The sequence below is a fragment of the Vanessa tameamea genome, chromosome 5 (assembly GCF_037043105.1).
Source record: "Vanessa tameamea isolate UH-Manoa-2023 chromosome 5, ilVanTame1 primary haplotype, whole genome shotgun sequence".
Classification (NCBI taxonomy): Eukaryota; Metazoa; Arthropoda; class Insecta; order Lepidoptera; family Nymphalidae; genus Vanessa; species Vanessa tameamea.
The window spans coordinates 12385682-12413394 of NC_087313.1; the positions used below are offsets into that span (position 1 = coordinate 12385682).

General features: G+C 33.7%; 1 protein-coding gene across 2 annotated transcripts in view; it reads right to left on the minus strand.

Moving 5' to 3' along the window:
• Positions 1-27713, minus strand: part of LOC113404460 (uncharacterized protein) — a 155535-nt gene that overhangs the window by 49762 nt on the left and 78060 nt on the right. For both annotated transcript variants that reach the window (XM_026645354.2, XM_026645355.2), the window contains exon 2: positions 21696-21734. The gene's annotated coding sequence lies outside the window, so the exon portion shown is untranslated. The remainder of the gene's footprint in view (positions 1-21695; positions 21735-27713) is intronic.

The following is a 27713-nucleotide window of genomic DNA, read 5'->3' on the forward strand; positions in this document are numbered from 1 at the left end:
CTACACTGTTGAAACTTGGTAAGTAGATCTTGGTTAGTTGTATCCTGTGAACCGCATTACATTTTCACACAAACATAGAAACGCAACTAACCTTTCATTCAATCAACTCTAATATAAAAATACACTTATTAAGACATCGACCAAAGTTACAACGAAATACTTTTATATTATGTTACTTGCTGCTACGGAACCCTTCATGGGCGAGTCTTACTTACCCTTGGCTGCTTTTTTTAAGGTTATCGTTGGATAAACACTACTGGCTACAATAATAATTTTTTTGGTAGATTCAAACGCACATGAAGTCGCGTGCTCAGCTAGTATTTTCACTATAATTATGAAATCTAAGATAGACCTTTATGCATGTGATCACCCTGGCTCACTCTACCTCTAAAATGAAACAAAGCAATACTTTGTATTGTCATTATATATGTCATATCTGTGCCATTATTATTAACATATATTCATAGATACTTGCAATAACTGCATACAAATTTAAATTCCGAAAACCGAATATTTACTCGGTAGGTACCACCCACTCATTATATATTCTACCGCCAAGCAGCAATGTTTCGTATTATTGTGTTCTTGTTTGGAGGTTGAGTGAGCCAGTGTAAGTGCCGACATAAGAGACATACTTTTTTCCATTATATTTTCCAAGGTTGGTGGCGCATTGGCGATGTAAGAAATGCTTAATATTCCTTACAGAGTCTATGAGCAGTTGTGACTTACCATCAAATAGGCTAACTATTTTTCCGTCCGCCTTCCTATGCCATAAAATCAAAACCACATCGAAAACAATAGACGCATATTAATAAAGTTTTCACTCTTATCTTTGAATATTAAACATTACTATTCTCAATAGAAATAAACAAGCAATTATGAAACTAGAAACAAAAGAATACGTATTAGTTTCCCGTGCACGTATTCATTTATAATGGGTGGCGTTTGTGACCGTTTGTAATTATATATTTTGGACATCATTATTCAAATTTAAACAATGCTATGGTCTGACTAATTTGTGGATTACGAAAGTGTGATCATATTATAATATACATACCGACTTCTAAACTTGGTGAATTAATAACTTTTATAGTTCTCAATAGTTCAGTCAATAAGAAAATTCTTAGTTACATCGCTCCGCTGCGTGAAGTCATCTCCAATCGAGGAGATGATTTGAAGTTTATTCCGCCACGCCGCTCCATGCCGGTTGATGGATAATGACAGCGACAGAACTTGACCTGATAATATCATGGGTTTTCTCTCAATTTCCTTCAAATGACTTTGTTGAAAAATTAGTAATGTGTTGTGATTTATTACATTTTTAGTCAATAAGAATTATTAATGTGCGAACAATTGAAATTTTTCCACATCTTAATCCACCAAACTGAATTGAAGTTACGTCTCAAAAGTAGATTACCTTTGTCCAACAACGAAATATTTACAGACTGTTATAGTGGATATAATAAGTTCAGAATCGGAGATATTTTTATTGGCATTGGAACAATTCATTGCTAGTCCATTCGAATAAAACACGGCTCATTTAACAATTTTTCTACCTAAAAGAAATATGTTTATAGAAAAATGACAGGTGCTCAATGGATGCGCTCTGTGTTGCATCGGGAGAATTGGCGAGCGAGACAGGTCCATATCCAGCAGCGTATCAAAGTGAGTTGCATGTAATGATGATGATGATAGAAAAAAATGATAAAAGAACTCGTTTCAGGCTCTAATTTTTAACATTTGTAGAACTACTGTCAATGAAATCGACTCAAATAAAGATACACTTTAATTAAGTAGGCGCTTACATGTATTATCGATACATTGTAGGTCTATCGCATTGAATCCTTTCAAGTATACGTGATTCTGGTGACACTACAATAATTTTGGGTCATCGAACTAATCCCATGATGGAACTCGAAGGTAGATAGGAAATGGAGCTCTTTAATATCTCATCCGTTTTGTTTTTAGGTACTAGTCTTTCTAACTAGACAACCACCATTTTTTACAAATTTTTTTTAACTATTAATTTATTTTTATATTTAAAATTTTCGAGTATCATAGCATCATATATTTTAGCAGATGGATTTACAAAATTATTTTTAGTTCGAAAGAGGTTTATCCCGAAATGGTCCCATTTAAATATTGTAAAGATCAGATCTGTTTCGGAGATAGACAACGGAGCTTCAATAAAGGCCAGCACCACATCCACCGTAATTGCTTTCATGCAACTGAAGTCATTTTTATGAGATTATATTAAGCCGAACGGAAAACTCAATTTAATTGAATTTATAACAACTTAGTAGTTATTGTTTATTTACTAATAAAAAAAATATACCTATTAATTAATAGACGCCGTCCCGTTTCCGATTCCGTCGTGCGTGTCAAATTGATACAAAGTTCAACATTACCTCAGATTAAACCCTTAAACCCAAATTTCAGCGAAACTTAGTAGTTTTGAGTGTGTAGATAGTCGAGACAAAAGATTCTATACCATAGTAAACATTTAGCTCTATATATATAATTTTGCTTAGAATAATATCCTGTATTAATTAATTATTTATAAGCATATTAGAATTTATAAGTTACAAATGTAAATTTTGTCCCCGAAAGGATTTACTTGTATGGACCTTGTGGAGCCGGATATTTTGTGCTATTATATTATTCGATTAATATAAACGCGAATAAATCTCTCTTTGCATGCCTTTTCTTCTATCTGTATCTCTCTGTAATCTTTATTCACGAAAATTCATCAAGATCAGTTGCCCGTAGAAATCTTTTACAATTGGCATGTTCTCTTCGAATAATCTGTTGATTTGAAATAAGGCCTCAAGGCCGCATCACCCGGGCTACTGATTCCTTTTCATAAATTATTTATTATATTCAAAACCTTGCCGCTATTTACCTTATCTTTATATCTTCCTTCGGGTGTTCAGATCATGGAATGGCTTAATAAAACGTAAAGACGAAATTATATTTCTTAACCTTGGTAACAGTATAAGTGTTGTACTTGGTAGGGCTTTAAGCAAGCCCGTCTGGGTAGGTACCCTTCAGATATTCCACCGCCAAAGAGCAATACTTAATATGGTTGTGTTCGGGTTTGAAGGGGGAGTGAGCCTATATGACAACAGACACAAGGGAACAGACACATACCTACCATCTAAGCTACCAAGATTGGTGGCATATTGTAAGGAATAGTTAATATTTCTTACAGCGCCAATGTTTGGGCAGTTGTTACCACTTAGGTAGCTCTTTTGTCAGTTCGCCCTAAGTATAGTATATATAAAAAATAAATCTGTAAAGTCGACGAACAGTCGTCAATAATTATCTTACGGTGAGAAACAATCGCAAACGTACTTGAAAAAAAGGATATATCATAGGGAATTTGATATAGTATACAATATGTAACATTCAGGTTTCGTCACTAAGATTTCCTCCACCATAGATCACAAGGCGACTTATAAACACAAACAACCGCAATCTTAAACGAATTACGATCCCATTATGCCATCCCCTGGGCCATCACGGTACCGTCTTATGGCTATATGCGATATTCCCTAAATATAATAGATGGAATTTTGTATTCAAAAGGTATTTATATTATTCAGAAAGATATTTTGGAATTATATCCGATTTCGGTCAGGACAGACATTGTTATTGAAGAATATAGTGGAGAAGCGTAACACACGTGTACTATTTACTTCTTCAATCTCATCATCCGTTGGGATGCTTCGATACGACAAAAGAGAGTTCAGACAGAACCAACCACCAAGGGAGACACGAGAATATTTCCGAGAGACTGGAGTGTTAATACTTGCAATGTCCAGGATGCTGAATTTTTTTGACAGTAAAATTCAATAATGCATTATTGACTCGACCTGGAACCAGAACCTCGACGGCTAAAGCCTCAAACTAGTCAGTAGCACAAGAAGATAATTAATAGAAATGTCACCGATTCGTCTACTTTTCCAAATCTGTGGTACTTTTTACTTTGAATATCAAACTCAAACTCAAATTCCTTTATTCAATATAGAGGCATTACACTTTCTTATTGATAGTCAAATTAAACACTACCACCGGTTCGGAAAAGGAAACACCTGAGAAGAACCGACGAAAGAAACTCAGCGGATCTTTTTTTTTGTCAATCTAATTAAATACATATATTGAATATGAATAAAAATATAATATTCCCAAGGTGTGCTATCAATCATAAACTCTCTAATTGTATAGTAACCTTTCGAACACAAGCGTTGCTTAGCATTTTTTTTTTAATTTGGCAACAGAAGCAATAAGTAAGTGTAATATTTTGACATTAAATAAAAAAAAAAATGTATTGTTTATTCACTTTTTACATTTAAAAAAAAAGTTTAATGAACTTATGTCGCAATACAGTGAGCAACGCTGACCTAAATATAAAGTCACTGAACACAATAACAGGTGCGTAAATTGAAGATGAGGTCAATGACCTACCGGCGTCATCTCGACACAGTAATCCGAACCTAATGGTTCCCGAATATGTAAATGTATCTATTATTGTTGCTCTTGTCACATTATATATATAATCTGTTTGAGATTAATAGACTTCGATACCGATTAAAAGTTGACATAAATATATATATTTTTACGTAAAAAGATTTTATACATTTTTTATGATGTTGATAGACAGACGGCCAACTATATCTGATTTATATATTCTTTCTTTCTAGAAGGTCTTACAAGGTCAAAGAAATGCACAAATTACTGTTTAAAATAAACAACAAACAGCCTCTATAATAATTGTTAACAATAACTACATATAAAATAAAAAACGTTCGTTAAACGTGTCGGTGCAATCGAGTTTATCACGATCAACTGTAAACGAATTTAAACCGGTCTTTTGCAAAACACGCGTATCCTGAAGACGGCTTTAATTAATGTTACACGTGCAGACTTGAGGTCAAAACATGCCCATATTTCTTTTGGTGGAACAACTCCCAGAGGAAGTATCTGATCCAAAATAAGCTGCTACACGAAAATGTAAGCTAAATGTTAATACGTAAATTTTGTTTTGGAATATACATATATATACAAAATATTAAACTTCTTGTATTAGCTTTATACTTCATTTGAAAAATATAAAGGACTAGTGATCGCTCATTGGTAGAAATTCGGTCGAAATTCGTTGCTAACCAAAATAAAAATTAGGCTCAGCTGATATCTTGTCATTATTACGCTACGAATAAACTAAAAAAAGTGTTATTAATTTTTATCTTTGATACGACCTGTGTTTTTATTGGCAGTATGAACGTAAACTATGAATCATTCGTATTAAATAAGTATATACATATGTATGTGTGTGTATCAAATGCATGGTAGTGTGTGTTGTATTATTTTTTTATAAATTTAGTGCATTTTTGCATTCAGCCAAATCTTTAAAAAAAATATTCATTTATATAGAGGAATTCTACAATAAATAGGTTTGAAATAATATTTTTCTTTTTTAAAAAAGATTAATTTAATTCTCGACTGCAATAATTGCTTTCAAAGTTGTATAAAATACTAAACAAATGTTACGACTTACGAGTTCCATTTACTTGTGGACGTCTCGTTGATGAGCTTTGGGAGTGAAAACCGACCAGCAAATATAAAAACGGACGATGTAAAAATAAAAGCAATCTAGAAGATGAGAGTATAAAATATTTAATAGAACATTCTAGATTTTCAAACGCAAATATATATTTTTTTTTTCTTTAAAATACTTGTATTTTTATCGGTACCTATTCTTGTAGTATTGTACGTCAGGAAAATGGTGTTCATATAGCGATGAACTGATAACTTTTGATAGATATAGAACAGTTAAAAGAGCGTGGAGACCTATTCTGTTAGAAAAAAATTCGACACTCACCGCAGAACACGAAAGTGAAATGTCAGTAAGCGATATTGAAGAATACGCATCAACATCGCCGTGAGTCATTTCCAAAATATCACCACATCTGATATACGAAATGACATGTTACAAAATACTTCAGGACTTTTATTTTTGATAGAAATATAAAAAAGACTACATGCTATGTCAAGTTTGCCATTGCAAATGCAACTTAAGCCACAATGCATGTTTTTTTCAAAGCTATACATAAAATATTTCGACTTGTTACTGTTTCGTAAAAATTGTTCTAAGTAACCTTAGTGGTGACAGCCTGTGACACGGTTGTCGAGACCAGTATTTATGAAAGGAAGTCTGTCGTTACACTGTTCAACAAATAATTACAGTTACTTGTTGATTGCAAATAAGTTTCGTACATTTGTGCTAAGCTTAGTATCAGTAACAGAGCAAATAAAATATTTTTTACATTAGCAGCCTGTAAATTTCACACTGCTGGGCTAAGGCCTCCTCTCCCTTTGAGGATAAGTTTTGGAGTATATTCCACCACGCTGCTCCAATGCGGGTTGGTAGATTCACATGTGGCAGAATTTCATTGAAATTAGACACATGCAGGTTTCCTAACGATGTTTTCCCTCGCCGAGATGAATTATAAGCACAAATTAAGCACATGAAAATTCAGTGGTGCCTGGGTTTGAACCCGCAATCATCAGTTAAGATGCACGCGCTCTAACCACTGGGCCATCTCGGCTCAGTAATCAATATTTTTAGCAATAGTAAATTCGAAACGCTGGAAAGAGTCCGCGTGCAAGACGAACGTCTGGCGTGATTGCAGATGCTGAGAATTTCTAGACAGCAAAATTCAATAACTTTTAGCAACTATAACAATGAGGCAGTCAAATCAAATTATTTACATAATCACTCGTTAAGTAATGAAAACTTCACGATGTCAATTACACATATCCCAAAGGATTGACACTTCAGACCTCAGAGACCGCAGACAGACCTGAATATTCATATCAGTAGTTACTTAGTGTAGACGAGCTAACTCGTCTAACAATTCAGTTATTTGGGTTTAAAGACTAAATGGAATTTTAAATGAAAAGTTTTGGAGACAATAGGAATAATGAGAAACATTTTCGTGCGCTAATTTCAATGTCAGGAATTAGGAGAATGTAGGAAAACAAAAGATCTCGTTACTTTTGCAAGTTTTTATTTAACGTCTGCTAATTAGTATGTGAATTCATTCTTGTCGCTGAATTTCAAACCAGATTCACGTAATTGCGCTGAATTTTTGCACCGACTTTTGTTTCTGGTGACAACACAATCTGCAGGATCTGAATGGATTAAGTAATTGTTTTTAAAGAGGTATTTAAATGTAAATCTTATTCTTTTGTAATGTCTTGCGAATTTAAAATCAGAAGATTGTTGGCTATGTGATTTATTTTTCCATTTCTATTTTTTTATTTTGGATTCATACTTGTCAATGAGATAAGAAAGCTTCAATTGTTTTATGAATGCTTATATTAGTCTATACATTAATAGCAATGCATTACAAATATACAGATTAACATATAGACAGTCATTGCCAACTTTATACGTGCTCCTTAGGGATAACGGGGTATCGAACGCATAATCAAATCCGATTAAATTAAAACGAAAGTGAAACGTATGATACAATGACTGACGTAAACGATTGGATTTTCCTATTAATTTAGGGTTGCTGCAGTGTTCTTTGTTAATTAATATTTCTTACAAATTTGTAATTAAATACTTCATACTAAGGAAAACATAAAAACGTGCGATGATTTCCTTCAAGTTCCCCTTCGCATAAAACTACTACATTCATATGACATTATTTATTTATTTTTACTCTATTGGACTCCAATTAACAAAATATTTACACAATCAATTATTGAATGTACAATAGTGCAACAGGCGGCCTTATTGCTAAAGCGATCTCTCACAGGCAACCTTTGGGCAGACGACCAATTGTAAATATATATATACTAGGAACTAGGAAACTAGGAAGACGCATAATAAAAAAGTAAATGAACAGTTACTTATAAATTAAAATACCACTAAATACTAATATTAAAAAAAATAAAATAAAATAAATTGATTACATTAATGTAGACACATATATTATATAAGATGATAATTTTATGCTATATACATATATTTTAAACAGTAGTACTATTCTTGTAATACGACATCCGTCTTCGGGCTACATATGTTCGTTCCACGATAAACGACTGCTTTCAAAGCCTCTGTCGCAGGTGCTGCTTTCAGCGTTCCTCTTAGCGTTTCATGGACTCGTGGACCATCATTATTGAAATATGGATATTATTATATACCAACTACTCCACGAGATTTAAGCTGGACATTATTATAATAGCTACTTTAATTTTTTAATGTTATCATATAATTATCAAATCATATAATTTTACTAGTTTCAGACCGCCGTTTCGCTCGCATTTTAGGGGTTTATTTATATATAATATGGTTATTTATTTATACATTATATAGTCCATGTGTTATTCCGATGTGAAATCTATATTATTGTAAATTTTCATTACAATCCATTCAGTAGTTTTAGCGTGAAAGAGTAACAAACATTCACCTTTATCAAAAGTGCGGATAGACTCAAATTTCATTGAAACTCGTGAATGAATCCATCCAAGCATCGCAGTGCTTCTCTTCGATTTAGTTTTCAGTAACAACAACAACCGTAGCAAAAAGAAGGTTAACATATTTTTGTTTAATTTAAAATAGATTTTTGATATAATAAGAGAAATATATTTAGTTAATCAGCGAAAATATTTGTTTTTATTTTACTGCATATCACTTAATTTTTTTTAATTATAATTTATTTCAATTTCATTTCGAAGTTTTAAATCTGACGGGCGTCTATTTTTTTTGTAAAGACAAAGAATAATAAGAATATATGCCAACAAATTATAACGGGAGGTAACACGTAGCCCTCTTTATTATTACATCAGAATAGGATCTCAGGGGAAATGATGAACCTACCGTTTGGGGTTGGACTGTTACGTGGGGTGTTCGTGTTTTGTACGGAAAATATTTCATGATTCTCTCGAATTTTCAACAGGAGTGTGATCTGATGGCGACAATGCTCCATATTGTTCTTTTAAGCTTTCCTTTCGACGTACAATAAAATTATGTCATTTTTTCTTTTGCAGTGAATTTTTTAAAGTATTTTGGTCTACATTACGAACCAGTAGCTTACCTTTATAATTCAATTCTCTAAAATGACGATTCAAAAGCGCTTGTAAAAGACTACTGAAAAAATATCTTGGTTTTGATAGAACAAAAAATTAAAAAAACAATATCATTTATGCCTTTATAACATAAGCAACTATGATCGCTCGAAGAAACGTATAGTCACTGAAGAACAAAGAATTAAAACTACCGCAATTTAATAAAACAAATTTATGACCAAAACATATATTGAAGTCGAAATAGTCGAAACATAAAATTAGAACAAGTTGTACCCCAGGATTTGAATTTCCAATTTTGCCGACACGAAGAATTAGTTGAAAATATTTATCCTGTTACAAATGTCTTTGGACATATAAATGATATATACATATATATATATATATATATATATATATATATATATATATATATATAATATAATGTTATCTTCTTTACAGAAAATAGCTTTATAGCAAGCAATTCCGCGAGCAACTAATGGTCCCCAATTACATACATACATTAGCAGCCTGTAAATTTCCTACTGCTGGGCTAAGGCCTCCTCTCCCTTTGAGGAGAAGGTTTGGAGCATATTCCACCACGCTGCTCCAATGCGGGTTGGTGGAATACGCATGTGGCTGATTTTTGTTAAAATTAGACACATGCAGGTTTTCTTACGATGTTTTCCTTCACCACCGAGCACGAGGTGAATTATAAACACAAATTAAGCAAATGAAAATTCAGTGATGCCTGCCTAAGATGCACGCGTTCTAACCACTGGGCCATCTCGGCTCTCTGGTCCCCAATTATGTTATTTATATCTAATATGTGAAAGGACTATGCCGTAGATTCAATTAACAGTTTCTCATGAGTTTGCTGTGAAGTCGTAAGAAAAGTTACGCGAAAGTTTCAAGGTATGGAATTACTGCCGTACTCGCTTACTTCAATAGAGAAAAAGTTTTGTTCCTACAATTTACATCAGAAAAGGTAAGATTATAAAATTTAAATAAATGAATAATGTAATAAAACAAAAAAGGTTTCCCGAGTCTTTTTTACAAGCATTTATTTTCCTTGTAACGTTTGTTTGTTGGTTTAATATTTTTATATATTAGGAACATATACGAAGTTGAGATTTTGTTAGTTCAGTTCCAATGATAATACATTTTTATGAGAAGCATAATCTGATTATTTCAGGATTGGCTGCCGGCGAAAAAACTACTCAATGGTTAAAAGCATAGAGATCAAATTTCGAATACATACAAAAGCTCATAAGACGTTTTTTACTATAATTAATTCATTTGATAGTTACATTTGCATAGATTCAATGTGATATAGTTCCAAGTGGGTTAAAATTTTATATTGTTAAGTTTACATTTTAAGCGAAAAAAAGTCGTATTCGAGTACAAAATACTTTTTATTTTAGAATCATAACTATGTTTCGAGTTCTTGTGCGAGATAAAACGTTCGTGTTGCGGTATCGAGATTTGATAAATAAATGTCTGCTGTAACTCACTTTAATATTATACCGAGGATAATGAGAGCAATTAAGATATTATTAAGACTACACCAAAAGTAAACATACTCAGTAATAACTTTACAAATTGTTCTATAACATATACTAATACGTATAAAAATATTTTAGCGCGTGTTGAATTACAACGCCTTCTCTCTTTTTTTCACCAATGATTTGTTAGTCAAATGACAAAGACGGCAATGATTAACCAATCACCTTCTAAAAAACATTTATAGATAAAACCTAGTGGTTTTATGTAGTATAAAAAAGATCGAACATTTAATAATATATTTACAACATTATAAATAGTACAGGAGGGTAACTCTGCCATCTGTACTAATAATATAAATGTGAAGGCAACTCTGTCTGTCTATCATTTCCGGAAACCCACAACAGCACGATTTTTAAGACATTTTCTGCATCGCACAAAAACTCTATGGAACCAGCTGTACTCCTAGTGCTCCTTCCTCAAAGGTCGGTAACGCAACTGCAAGCCTTCCGGTGTTGCAGATGTCCATGGGCGGTGGTAGTCACTTTCCATCAGGTGAGCCTGCTCATTTGCCAACTATAACATAAAAAAAAACTGTTTGTTTGTTGTTCTTTCTAAGCACTGAACCGAATTTGATATAGAGCAAGCTTGAACTCCAAGAAAGGATATAAGTACACTTCTTTATGGCTAACAACTGATGACCGACCACTAAAACGCGAGCGAAGCAATAAATAGTGTTATATATGTTTAAGACAGACTAAGACACATACGGCGCACTAAAATCTCGACCTCGAAGAATTAATTAACAGAGACACATCTTAAGAAAATTACAAGAAAAATTGAGAACAATAAAAGCCATCACGGCTCTTTTTTAAACATCCGTTATGAGATCGTTCCGACCCACGTAAAACGCGTGACAATCCTCATTGCGTCGCTGTAGGACAAAAGAATCAACTTAATTTACCAACCGACTTAGATGAAGGAAATTTTTTTTGGAAATTGAAGCGAAAATATAAATTTCATTGAACGCCCACTGGAAAAGTTGTTCGTGCTTATTGTATTCTTACAAATAAATAAAATGGAAGTGTCTGTCTGTTATTTCAATATAACTTATTTAATTAACTAACGAGCTGAATCTGCGACTCTAACCGCGCGTAATTTATAAAACAGAAACTTATAATCTCCGTTTTACCTCTTTAGGGGTGGAGTTTCGTAGAAGCCGTTCTAAGCCTACCCGCCAAATTTCAAGTTTGTCGGTGTTATAGTTTCTGAGTTTTCGTAATTAATCACTGAGTGGTATTTCGTTTTTATATATTATATAGATTATATAGTTGCAAGTAACCTAAATCAATACTACCGTTATTTTTATTACAGTCAGTCGGTGCGTTTATTCTGGAAAAATATTACGTAATTACATATAAATCGTAAGTAGGTTAAAGGTAATTAATTTTTATTTCAGGTTTTCAAATATAATCAATAAAACTACTTTAAAGCCTTTTGAAATTATATCGTTTCTAATAACATTGTTAGGTTATTTACATCAAGACTTTATGTTTTATTTCATGCATTATACGAATTAAAGAAGAGGAAAACCACTGAGCACAGTCTTCAAGAAAAATGTAAGATTTTTGTGACAAAATATTAAATAATCAAACGATTTTCAATTCAAATTATTTATTAAATAAATTATAGAAAGAATATTTCAAAACGTGTGATTGTTGGTTCATTTACAATTTTTGTACAGCTTATGACAAAACTTATCACTCATTTAATTTATACATATTCAATTTATACAAATTTTTTTTTCAATATTTACACAATAACTACCAATCCTGTTTACATGTAAATATATAAACTAAGGTTATTTATTGTGTTTTGAAGTGATAACTTCTTATGGGAGGGTTAACCGCTTCGTTACGTAACGCGTTACGGCGCCAATCTGACTGACTTCCCTTTATACATTCTTAGTTACAATTCTAATGTACATATTCAAGAAATGTAAACATTTAATAATCAAAAATATATTTTATTAATAAATAACCTTTCCTTATTTTATCAAGTTAAACAATTACAATATTAAATAGTTCAACTTAGATTAGTTTAAGTTATCACTTCTGCCGGGCGTCCCGAGACGCACATGTATTTTTTTTTAGTATGTAGCTTATTACGTTGAGATAATTTATTAAGACCTGGTATTCTACAAAATAATTAATGGGTATGATCTATATACAAGTATCTATATACACTTTTAAGGTGGGATAAATAAATATTGGACAACATCCCATACATTACTCTGATCCCAATGAAAATAGCTAAAACACTTGTGTTATGGAAAATCTGAAGTAACGACGGTACCACATACACCCAGACCCAAGACAACATAGAAAACTAATGAACTTTTTCTACTCGGCCGGGAATCGAACTCGGGACCTCGGAGTGGCGTAGCCATGAAAACCGGTGTACACACAACTCGACCACGGGATGGTTCCCTAGTTTAATATATTAATGAAAAAAAGTCGTTCAATTAACAAAAATTATTCCATTTTATAATCAAGTCAGTCTTAAAACTTTTATGTATAATACTACAAACGCTATCACCGATTTAACAATCAATACGTGTTAATTGGTTCATGAAATATATATACAGTTTACGTGTAGCGACGTCCGTTTCTGTGGTTTCGAATACAAACAGTTATCGGCCTGTCTGTTTGAAGTTACAACTGAAGCAAATACAAATTGATCAAACATTTGTCACGGATAGAAACGAACATTATATTCTGTATTTATTTTTCACTGTTAGTCACGTTCAGATTTGCGACAAGCAACTAATTACTAGAGTACCACTGTTGGGTGAAGATCTTTCTAACGCGACTCCGACGCTTAATACTTCCTGTGTCATAATGACAGAGCCGTATCTACCATACGGCTTTTTGGGCTTCAGCCCAGGGCCTTGTGGATTCAAAGGGGCCCCAGCTAAGTCAAAATCAAAAATAGACAAATAGACAAACACGTATGGTTTGCAGCCCTGCGATTCCTGCAATTAATCAAACCCATTCAATTAATTTAATTCAAGTCTACGTTCAGATATGTATCAGGTGGGCCCCTAAGTAGTGTTAGCCCAGGGGCCCCTGAACTTACGGTCCGGCCCTGCATAATGATAATGTTTTTACAGATGAGGAGGGTTGAATTCTAAGAATGGGTTCTTTTCAGTGTAAGGTACGTAAATGACTGCATGAAATAATTGCAACTAAATCATTATTTAAGACAAAGTTACCAGCTTCTATTGATTGTGTATATGTGGTAAAGCTTTTAAAATACATTGGCGATTTTCATTCTGTTTTCACCATTAAATAGACTGATTCTAAAATTTCTCTCCTCCTTTATAAAACTGACGTAATTGGTATATTTCGTAAATATACAAAAAGTTCTAAAAACAATATGTTTTTCTAAAAAAAAAGTATAAAACTGACTACAACTCTTAGCCAAAATTAAAACTGGACAACGTCCAATATCAAAGATATTGAGCACCGAACCCATCGAAAAAATAATCACTCATCGGTTCCATAAACAAAATACTATACTCGAACAAAAAAAAAATTGTATGAAAAATTCATAAGCACGTTTTTGAAGTCAAAATTTAAAAGGTTAAAAGGCAAAATTACTCTAAAACCAGTTTTAAACTGTAAAATTTGTAATTAGACAACTTGAATTTCAGGACTTTAATGTAGATTGTAATTAGCCTTTTGAAAGCTAAATAGCTTCGTGTGACGAAAATTATTATGCTATTATGCTTCATACATTGTATGTAGCTGCACTTTGTCCAGGTCTATAAATTATATAAAAAAAAACTCTTACGCCTCTGCCTATATGTCCACTTACCTCCTCTAAACCACTCAATAGATTTTGATGCGGTATTGACTAATATAAACAGTGACGAACGACTAAGATTTATACGTATAATTTGTACATGTCATGTCCAAAATGGCTGAACTGAGAAGATCTTGGTTCCAAAAAACGGTTTTCGTACGCTTATATGGCGAACGCTGACGAAGTACATCAAAACACCTATAAGGTGCACTCATAATAACTGTTTTTATACATTAAAAATTGGAAGAAAATATAGATTATTTGCGAAGACATTTTCTCCGATTCATGGTTTATCCTTAATTAAATAAATATGTCTGTTAATTTGATAAATTAAAAATGTTATTACACTACAACATCCAAATGAATACTTTAGAAGAATAATGCAAAACGAGTGGTCGGTGACAATAGCAATTTAATTTTTATCGGCCTGACCTGGGTTTTGAATCCAGGACCCCGAGATCTGCGGCCTTATCTAGCCACTGGAACAACAACGCAGTCGAGGTCTATTCAACAATCAGTTTATAAAGAAACTGTCTATTATATTGCGAGAATTTAGTGGGTTATTCAAATACATATTTCTATACAAAAACACAATTTCTCTGTAATAATGTACAGAGTTTCCAAGATAACAATGTAATTTTCTATTTACCTTTGTCCAGGGTATATTAAAGAGCCGCCATAACTCGACGTTAGCGAAGAACTGGCTCGTGTACTTCAGTCTGCTTTGCCTTGACCTACATTCTCAATATTCTGAATTATCACACGTTACGTACGTTAAAGGTAAATATAATTAGAACTAGATCTTTGAAACTGTCTTTTGAATATTGGAATATGAATGCAAAATATCTTTTCGGTTCAAATTATTGCCTCTAAGGTAATATTTTCGCCTTGTGATGGTAACTTAGTCGATTTTGTGTGTTCTTTTTATAATAGTTAGGACGCGCACTTGGGCTACCTGATGGAAAGAGTTGACGCTTCTTACATCGCCAATGCGCCACTAACCTTGGAACCTAAGATGTAACGTTCCTTCAACCCCTGTAGTTAAACTGTCTCACTCACTCGGCGGTGTAGGGGTTGAACATCAGGGTTCGTGTATAAAAAACTGGAGATTTAGACTTGCTTCATACAAAATTTTATCAAAGTCAGTTCGGCGGTTAGGCCGATGTTCCAATGACTAGCTTATACGGCTGCAGACCCCGAGGCTGGCTTCGACTGGCTACACTGAGAAGGGTTTATTAGGTTTTCCGACTAGAAACTCTAAGAGCATGAGATGGAAGTCTCTTTCCGGTTGTGACGGCTATGGAGAGCACTTCGGTTTGCGAACACACTTGTGTCCTTAAACGTTTTTAAGGCTAAAAATATAACTGAAAATGAACCTTTTTAAGTCAAAACTGTACAATATTCTCCATATATAAAACGAGGACAAAGTTATGAACATTACTTCAAACAAAGCACATTTTTTGGTGATTGAATGGAAATTTGAAGTATAAAAGAATTTCAACATTTAATCCTGTATTTTTAAACCAATTTTACTGAGATTAAAACGAAGTAGACCTTGATTAAAGTATAATCTTTCACAAACAGTAAAGCAAACACTCCAAGCGTTACGCCAGCAATCCTAACGAGCCATTGTTCTTAAAAAGAGCGAAAGAACAACGAACGAACGAATAAGACTGAATGAGAGTCATTCAACGTGTATTAGTGACGGCATTTGAATTTGTTTTTTCTTTATTCTTCATTTGTATTATGTTAATATTTATTCTATAGTGATTATGCTAAGAATGACATTTATTTTCAGGAAATTAATGTAAATCATATTGACGCAGCTGGGTTTGGTATCCGGTAGGAGTTTGGCGAATTAAGTAGAGTATGATATGGTAGATGTTAGGTCTCTGATCTTAGCAATAACACTAATGTCATAACATTCTTTAACTATTGTTAGATACGACATAGGATTTATATTGTATATTATTTTTTTAATAGATGCACCGCGGTCTTCTCAGTGACTACAAACAAAACTATAATATTTTCCACTTGTTATTTTATGTTTTCCTATGCACAAGTAACATTGACATTAACATGTAACAAATTAATAGGATACACGTTTCATAATGGCGTATCACCTCAAGTCGATTGTCAATATTTTACGAGAGTGAATTCTTATAGAATCTTACAGAATATTCCTTTACTCAATTTTTCTTTGCAATGAAATAAAAAATTAAATCGAAATGTACTTTAAACTAAGTATATTAATTTATACAAGATTAAATTGTATTGAAAGCTACCACCAGATCGGAACATAGACACCGAGAAAAACAAGCAGAAAATCCCAATAATAATTCCATATTATATAAATATATGTACAGAACATTCTTCATTTACAAATAACCTAAACACATAAAAGGCATAGAAAAAATATACGGTCCAAGGAATCTAATTACCTAAATGAATATTTACGGTAAAGCTGAGAAATAAACTGGGTTATTCAGAACATGTTTCCATTGAATTAGATTACTATAGTTTATAGGGGTATTGTTGCCGAAATCGGCTTAGGGTTCCGTATTGTAAATTACGAAAGGGACATATTTATGAGATTATAACGTGAAAATTTATAATAATGGTGCGTGTTACAAAAGGAGAGCTTATAAGAAGCGTCACACAATACTCGTTTAAATAGCATGGCTTTTTTTAATTACGGCGATGAAGGAACAGTTGAATTATTTATTATTTATTATACTACTCTCCCGCATCTTTGCTCGCGTTTTGTTGTTGTGTTGCTTTATCCAAAACATTGAATTGTTTTTAAAGTAATACTTTAGTGATATAATGGTGTAATATATATGATGATGACCTCCGTAGTTGAGTAGGGTGTACACCGGTTTTCATAGGTACGCCACTCCGAGGTCCCGGGTTCGATTCCCGGCCGAGTCGATGTAGAAAAAGTTCATTAATTTTCTATATTGTCTTGGGTCTGGGTGTATGTGGTACCGTCGCTACTTCTGATTTGCCATAACACTAGTGCTTTAGCTACTTACATTGGGATCAGAGTAATGTATGTGATGTCGTCCAATATTTATTTATTTATTTATATAGCAGACGGTTTAGAAAATCTTAAGTTAAGTTTCCCTTGGAATTATTTCTTTTTATTCCAAACTTTTAGGGATTGAGTTTTATTAAGGCGATGTCCTTCTGTTCAAGATGAGCTTATACAAAAGTTTTACGAATTTTCTTTTATATGAATTAATTTAACGTCGATAACTTTGAAAATATTTTTATCGTTCTCAGTAGAATAGACACTCGGATACAATTGACGGCTCAAAAATACAATTTGATTAAATTCTTTAGATCGTGGATGAAATTTATCTTCTACGCAGTTAGAGGACTTTGCTCAGTTTTGGGGTACATGTCAGTCACCTCCTCGTGGTGTACCCTGGGCAACGGGGCCGGCTTGAGCTTGCTCGTCGGCCACGGCTAAGACTGGCGGGAGGGATGCCGCGGGGCCGCTCCTGGTACGTCCCTGATCGGCGTCAGGGCGGACCATGTGAGTGGCCTCGTTGGCTAGGAGGGAGTGGGAGGGCTCGCTACTCGAGCCTCCCAGGTGTTTTACACCGGCGGTCAGCGGCGGAGCCTACCATCTTATCCGCCGCAGGGCGTCAGCTTCGTTGACGCCCAGCCTCCAGTGGCGGACTCGGGAGGATGAGGGGGAAGGCGCGCACTAGGCGCGCTTTCCATGAATATTCAGCCGCCTTACGGCGGCTGCCGCTGGTGGGGTCGCGGTTGCATGCCCTTGGCGATCCCGTTGCCTCACCACTCGGCGGCATGGTGGAAACCCGAGGATGGTTTTAGTGGGTAGGACAGGGCATTAGCATCAGCGTGCCCTGGCACGGGGCATTAGGCCCCGGTTGAGTCCCACATACCCGTCCCGGTCCCCCGACCGGGCGACATGCGTAAATGCATTTCCTCCTCGTTAAACAAAAAAAAAAAGACTTTGCTCAGTAGTGACATTCACGTACTATTAATTATTATTAGCTCTATCATAATTTACATTTTTAACTTATATAAAATAATCTTCAGGCCAATATTAAATGTACAAGTAATATCAAAACATGAACGATTTAAATATTCGATTAACTAGACTCGAATGGTCTGTGCACTGTATCGATTGGTAATTAATTGCTTTTATCTCACGCTCAAACGATAGTTCAATAGCGTCAGTACATCACGGTTCGGAGTTGATCCCTTTGTAAGTGATCCCCTTTGCATAAACTTAGTACAATCGGCTCAACGGCAAGCTGAATAGAGGAAACACAGCCTGTACGAAAGTATCTAAACGTATCAAAATTAAACTATAAATAAAAATGTTGCACTTAAATTTGACCTTGAAATTATACCCTTATCGACATGACCGATTTTTGAATCATTTCTTTAATTATGAATCAAAAATATTAGTATCTATTTTCCTAGACATACAATACCACGTCACGTTTCGACGATTCCGTCTCGCAATAAAGACAAGGATGCACGAGTGTGTGAGTAAAAGAGACGGCAACATTTTACTTCTTTGACGTGCAATGAGTTATCCGCACTATTTATCTTTTTAAATATTTTTCTTACGTCCTTTTATTGTTAGTAATCTGGTTATAAGACTTTTATGTAATATACTTTTGTTGCTTCAATGTGTTGAAGATGAATGTTTGATCTATTCAGACAATTCAAATTGCCTTCGATTTAGCAGCTGATCGACTAATATCAAATTGTGGGGACGCGGAATATTTACACGGGGTCTCAACTGAGGTACTATCATTAAATTATATATAAAAAAATCTTATTTAAATGATGAGTATTATACAGATACACTTTACTTTGGTTATTATTTTCTACAATGTTTCAATCTCTTGTTACATTTACGTGACCGGAGCCATCGGTTTTTCATCAAACTCTGAGTCTGATTGTACTGGTGTCAGAGATTCAATCGCGGCGATATTGGACGCGTACATCGATGTGATTGAATTGCTGTCATATATCTATGTTTCTACTGGAAACGACGCTTTTCTACAAGGTTTTTCTATACACAAAGCGATATTCTTTTTACGTAGAACGAAATATCATATGCGAAAAATACTTACAAATCCAGCGTTATATCGAACTATACCAATGTTATAAAAACGGTGAAATTTATTCGTTTGTATATAAGGGTAACCTCCGGAACTATTTATTATTCTAAAAAAAAATCTTCGTCGAAGCTTCGTAATTCCTGAATGCATACAGTGTATCTGCTATATAAATTGTTCCCGTGCGAAACCAGAGTTTGTCACTAGTCTGTTATATGTACTTAGTATATACACGACTAATTAGTATGTATATCCAGGTGTCCTGGATTGAAAGGTTGCTCCAATTAAAGTTATTTTCGTGAATTTCTTAGTAGCGGTGGAGTTAGGAAGTAGTTCTGAAAGCTCATCAACGCAGCGTCTGACTGTGCTTGATCTCTCTCCGGTTTTAACATGTTTCTGTGGAGACTACATATCAACAGTTTTGGTGCACATATAACTCAATTACAACATTGCTGATGTTGAGATCCGGTCAAGAGGACCATATTTTTATTCATTTTCTTCAATATTTAATCGATCGAATACAGCCTTATTTCTCAGTCTCTGCACAGATTTACCCAGTGACGTCTATTTTGCTTCCAGTTTAAACTCAAACTCAAATTCCTTTATTCAACACAGAAGCATTACACTTACTTATTGATAGTCAAATGAAACACTACCACCGATTCGGAAAAGAAAACACCCTGTTAAGAACCGACAAAAGAAACTCAGCTGGACACTTTTTTTATCAAGTTTATTAAATACATATATTGAATATGAATGAGTGAATTTAAAATATAGCTCACAAAATCAGAAAAATGTAATTTTTGTTACACATATTGCTTACTTTTAACATTCAGAGAGGGAAGATAAGCTGCGAGTAATTCAAGTTATTTATATTGAGAGGGAAGTCTACACCGGATCCAATGTGGTAGTAATCCCCCCCACAGCGAGCCACCTAACCGCAAAAGTGCTTTGCGTGCTTTAAATATTAAAACGTTAATAAATCCCCTCGACACCGAAATTTCTCGGTTACTAAACACCTGACAGACGCCTGTTTAAGACTAGCTTCGACTTTGGTAATGGATTTTGCAATTGTACGATTAATTACGTATTTAATCGTAAATCAATATCAAAATATACTTTATACTAGCTGTGCCCGCGACTTCGTGCGCGTTGTTAGAATTTAAGTTATTTGGATATTGTAGCGTGATTTTATTTTTATTCTATATATAATTCTAAAATAAAAGTAACCTAAGTTACTACTTATTACATCCGCTATCTGCCAGTGAAAGTCCCGTCGAAATCGGTTCAGCCGTTCCAGAGATTAGTCGTAACAAACAGACAGACAGACAGACAAAAAATTATAAAAAATATTAATTTGATATATGTACCGTGTATACATACATATGCAGGAGGCTCACCTGATGGAAAGTGACTACCACCGCCCATGGACATCTGCAACACCGGGGGGCTTGCAGGTGTGTTGCCGACCTTTCAGGAAAGAGTACGCTCTTTTCTTGAAGGTTCCCAAGTCGTATCGGTTCGGAAAAACCGCCGGCGAAAGCTGGTTCCACAGAGTGGTTGTGCGAGGCAGAAAGTGTCTTAAAAATCGCGCTGTTGTGGATTTTCGGACATCTAGGTTATTTTAATATTACAAACAGACACTCCAATTTTATTATAAGTATAGATAAGTTGGATCTTAGGAGCTCTTCAATCGTTATTTATACAAAAATATATTTCATTGAAAGCTATCACCGCTTCAATGTGTTAATTTTATATCGAATAGATTCGCTAAGAATTTGAACAGTTACTCTTTTTCATCAAACCATACATATGTAATCCTATGTTATTACAAATGGGAAAATGTTTTGTGATATAATAAATAAGGCTATATCATATTATTTATATCCTAAACTAATATACAAAAATAAGCTCGAAATAAATCAACCTAGTTTTGTCTCGTCCCCATTTTCTCGGGCTGAGCCGGCATGATAAATGTTTGTGTTACAAATGACAAACAAAAGCCTATTCGGCAATATGACTAGTGTATGTCTACCTCAGATCATTGGGCCATTTCACATATAGTTATTTTTATTGTAGACAAAAAATACTTGCTTATAATATCAATAATAAATTAGTAACATTCAACATTATACAAACCTTTGTATAACTTCAGTCAGCGTATAAGTATCACATCATCTACCTGTAAAAGAAAATTATATATGTATAAGATTTTAAAAACCCAGTTCGTATTCGTGACAGTCATCACTGTTGTTCATGATGACCTGTAAGTGTTTAAAATATAAACTACTATTAAATGATCTTTTGAGCTTAGTAGCAATGCCCTAAATCAATAAAGTAATTACTAATATTCCCTCCTTTTAAGGTTATCGCTTGTGTTAGGAGTGGGGACGACATCAGCCCAAGGGTTCATGATCGATCCTGCGACTTTTGACATCGATAGGCGGCCCATAAATCATTGTGCTATTGACGCTTCGAATATATTACATTTTTATAAGTGGCTAGGATCACCTACAGACATTGGCGTCGTAAGAAAGTTAAACCAATGACGCTCGTGCCATAGTTACACTGACTCATCACCCTTGCCATGGTTTGTACTAGGAATCTTAGGTTAATGGTTTTCGAGTTTTAATGACGGGCTAAAGCAATGTCACCTTGCCCTAAGATACAACGTCTCACCGCTGTCTATATTAAATAAAATATCCCCTAGTTTTCAAGTTATCTATGTTATGTAATCAAACAGATGTCAATGGAATCAATAATTAATTTCAACTCTAATAATCTTTTTGGTAAATCATATAAAGCCATCGTTAAATTTCAATTATACGTATAAATGCGTAATTACAAAAACAGCTGCAATAATTTAAATTTAAATATCCCGCAGAATATAAACTCTTAATACCCTATTAAAAATAATTTATTAGGCACATCAAGCACTTTTTTTTTTAAAACAAATTTATCAATTTTTTTTTATGTATGTAGCAGACGGTCAAAAGTCACTAGATCGTAAGTGGACGCCACTGTTAACACTGCCAATGTAAGAAACATTGATAACACCACTGGCAGTGTGCCTGTAATTACACTAGCTCACTCGACCTTCAAAACTAAATGTAAGAATGATATAGAGGTGTAGGTACCCGAGAATGCATTTTATATACCTAATTCGACTAGCTACCCGTTCCGATTTTGTATGAGTAGATTAAGGATTGACATACCTTTATATCAAAGAAAAAACATAACATTTTTGGGTACCCAAATCCTTCCCTGGCATACACAGAATCACTCACGAAATTACCATCCCAATCCAATCAATGGCTTGGAAACGTACAGCACAAACATTTTTAATTATATAGATAAAGTATTATATACATAAACATATATTTATATGTTTATGTAGATATGTAGATAAAGTATATGAACTGTATATAATCTTAGTGTAAACTGTAACTAAATTATCGAAAAAGAGTAACATTAATTTACGTACAGTTTAAAACTAAAGTTATATCTGTTTGAAACTGTCTATTATTGCTACTATTGAAATGCTGTACGAGATTACTTGAATCAGATATGTATTTGATGTAAACGAGTTGCCTAATGCAAGAGAAACGCTTGCAAGCAGTAAATAATAAATGCAACAAATTAAACAGTCACCTGATTAGCTATCGAGTTCAAGGAAATTAAAACTTTCAAACTTGTTTACTTTAAATATCCTTCCACGTTACCGACCGGTTAGCGAGCAAAATAAAGAGCCATTAAGGCTCAGCGGTAAGATTACAGGAATATTTATCGTAAATGCGAGTTCAAACCCAGAGCAAGCAGTAGTGAGTTATCACGTGCCTAATTTAGTGTTAATAATTCATCTCGTGTGAAACTAATCTGAATTAAATTCCACTACATTTGTGACCACCAACCAGCCTTGGAGCAGCGCGTTAGAATAAGCCCTAATGACTTTAATTCTATAGCAAAGTTATCAGTGGTTTAATCTATAGGAGCCAATAACCAATTAATCTATTTGCGCATATACAACTCGAGGTATATATACATTATACATACATGTATATCTTGAGTCTCTTAAATATGATAAACAATACCTATACTAATATAACTGCAAATGTAAATCTGTCTGTCTGTTGCTCTTTCACGGGCAAACCACCGAACCGAATTTGATGAAATTTGCTATAATGAAAACTTGAACTCCATAGATGGGCTCTTATACATTTTTATCTAAACAACTGACGACTAACCTGCAAACGCGAGCGAAGCCGGAGATGACAACTAGTTATCAACTTATAAACTTTATTTATATACAAACAGTCGACCAAAAAAATTTAATATTTTGTCTCATCACCTATAATGATATCTTCTTCCAAGAATATTTTAAAATACATACGTAGTATAGGTATTAAATCGTATACAGTATTATTATACAATAGGTATACACATGCACACACAGGCGAACAAGGCTCCGATGTTACCTGCAATAAAAATTTATGCCCTGCCGTTCCAATAACCAAAGTTTATATCACAGCTAATAGTAAAATATGAACTGTTCATAAAAATCAACATTAATGTCAAGTAGTTTGTTACACATTAAAATATAATTCAATTTTAACAAAAATGTAAGTTTAATCATTTAAAATTCGTATAGGTTAAAATTAAATATCATTAAAATAAAAAAAAAATGGTTTTCGTTTTAACAAAATGTTGCCTGATTAAATGTACTGTTAATATTAATTTTATTCAAAATTAAAATGTGTCAAGTGCTATTCATTCATACAGCTGTGGGTTACAGTTTGGCAAAGCCCTAAGTCTTCTTTAAGAGAACAATATTACTTAGACTAGATGAGTTAGCGTAAATACACATTAAGAACTGAAAGCTCCATGCTCGCCCGAATTTGAACCCACGATTAACGATTAAGGTCCATGTGTCAAGTCCACTGAGACATTTATATGCTAAAGCTTATGCTTTCGCAGAAAGCTAGTATTACATAAATATAAACACCCATTTATTACATTTAATATTGAGAAAGGATTAATTAATATCTTTACAGATTACGTGTTTAGTCTCGTGTTACTTATCAAAAGGCTGTCTGGAACAGAACGCTCTCGTGAGGCTGCCTTTTGTACATTCCTTTTATATACAAATAAATGTATTTGTATTGTACTGGAGAAACTAATGCAGTAATTATTTTAAATTTTGGTAATAGTTGATAAAAAATTGTCTAACAATTATAAGTTACAAGTTTTTAATTATTTACATAAGAATTATAAACATTATACACAAACACAAATTAAAAATAGTTACTCTAAAAATCATGACCACATGCAATTCTGATCCTCTGGGCAATAAATTCACTAGCCCTCCTGTCACCAGTGGAGGCACTGAGGCGAGGTGTTATACTTTTAATAAAGGATTTTGCACTTTTAATACAAAATAATTATGTTATATGTAAATCAAAATCAAATATAATTGATAAGGATTAATAAGCAAGTTTAATATTACATAAATTGACTAATTAATTAAAAAAAATATATACTCGGATTAAGACTTGTATGCTAATAAAAAACAAAAACAAAAAACATGTTACTCAAAAAGATGCAAATACAAGAAACATTTTATTTTGATTACGTTGTATATTTACATACACGTTCCTCAACAACGCTTATCAAATTATATCAAACGTAATTTTTTCCTCACGCAATTCTATTTTAACCAAGAACGTTTCACTGGATACGCCGATCGAATAATAATCGCAGTAATCATTGATCTGTAATATCTGATAAAAATATTTATATAACATAAAAAGGTACCAAAGAGTAATTCATATAGATACTCCGTTACGGTACAGGCAGGCAGACTGACTTCCAAATGCTATGATGGTCACCACTACAAGAAATATTATTGTGAACTAAGAAGTTGTGTCTCTTGTATCTGTAGTTCATTACACTGGCTCACTTATATCTGGAAATATAATCCCACAAAAAACGGAACGTATCGTTAATCAACAAATATGAGGATTGATATGTTCATAAATGTTTCACTGATTGTTAACACAAAGTTCTTTATAATTCTTATTATTTTTATGTCAGTTAGAAGTTTAAGTTTCTCCCTCTCCCATAATATTGCTCTAAAGTCCATTTCCACGATACATCATGCTAGAAGTTTAGGAGAATCTCAAACGAAGGCGTTTTGGGGTTCAGAAACGAGTCGGGAACTTCGAATATGTAGAGCTATTCTGTTAGTACTAAATTTAAACTCAACGTAGAACTCGATCGTGAAATGTCAAAAAGTTAAAAATGTACTGATTACAAGAATTGTTTTCTCTCATTTCATGTCTTCGCAAAACCATGTAAAATTGGCGAAATAGTCTCTACCTCGTTGGTCCAATCAGCAGATTCAATGTCAGGGTGTGGTCAGTCATTCATAATTTGGATAAAAAACTGGAATCAGTACATTCGGATTCATTACGATAATTACTAATAGGAAATATCATGACAGTTGTTTTATAAGTCATCTTAATTGATTTGGTCATATAAAAACGCAAATTGTAATATTTATTTGAATCACAGATTCCGCACGAATCCGGGAAGAATAGTTCGTTTAATTTAAGAGTATTAACTCGGAAAAATCTTAAAATGTTTAGTACCTACATTATTAAATTTCAAAAAATCAATACGTCTGTAGACTAACGACTTCTAAAAGACTTTCGGAACAACATTTGAATCTATACATTTTAAATATGTCAATAAAGGTGTCTATTTAACATAAATAACAGTTTCAAACAAATATCAGCGTATAATAGTTTATAAAATAAACAAAAAAGGTAGGATAATAGTAGTTTAGTACGTACTAATATTATAAACAAACAATAAAATCGGTCTGTCTTCTAAAATTGCACGGCTAAACTTCTATTGAATCGATCGTTAAACGATTTTGATAAAGATAAGAATTTAGTTTAAACTCCAAGTAAGAACAAAGGCTACTTTTTTGTACCCTTTGAAGGGGAATGTATCCACAGGACGGTATAGAAGTTCTTGAAGTACTTTAGTCATGTTTATATATTTTGAAGTTTACCTTATTGATATATTACGGAACCTCTCTGTACGTCAATAAGCATATACTCGTACTTCATTACCGGCTTTATACAAGCTACCGTTTATAAACGTTTAACTATCCACACGGGTCTAAGCAAGTAAACGCAAAGTGGTACTTGAGTTTTAAGTCGGAATTTACTTAAGGACAGACCACCAACAGACCAAGTTACGCAATGGTACATTACCAAGTCCTTACTCACACAAAATAATAAACATGGTTACGGAAACAAACACAAGACTGCAACGGTATTGTTTAGTAAACTTTGAGTCGTTATCAACAAGCTGTACACAATATCTAGACCCGCAGACTTGAAACACGAGAGAAACTAGGTTACCTGAGTAATTGCTAGATTAGACGTCAAAACTGTATCCAGGAAATTTTGGTGCGACTAGTTTACGATTCTAAAGAAGTTTCATTAAATTTTTATAGGTAATTGAAATTATTACTTTTTTATGTTAAGGTAGGCAAATGGGCTCCGTAATAGTATTCTCATCACGTCAATTCGCCCCTAGCCTTGGGATGTAAGATGTTATGTCCTTTGTACCTGCAGTTACACTGGCTCACTCACCGAAACACGACACTACTAAGTATTGCTGTTTGGCGGCAGAATATCTAGTGAGTGGGAGGTACTAAACAATACGGGCTTGGTCTACCACCAAGTATCTGTAGTAGTATCGTATAATTACTACTTAATTACTACTTCTAACGGTATGTCGTACTATTACAAGAAATATGTAGTTTGTACTATGGGATAAAAAGTCTCGTGTGTTGATAGGCGTTGACTGTTCCCATCTACCATCGATCGATGAATTGGTTCGATAACATTCGTACTCACTCATTGAAATGGATAAAATATTAATGTTAATCATTCACATAATTAGAGTGAGTCTCATCTGATTGATTTGTCAAATTAGACCAGCTTGACAACTGGCTTCCCACGAGGACTTCATTCTTCGATTTCAAGACTTCGAGAATTCATGTACCTATCCGTGGTACACGATGCAGTCGTCCTTACCAAGACGGGCCAGCGCAGACCGCACTTATCCATAACGATTAATTGA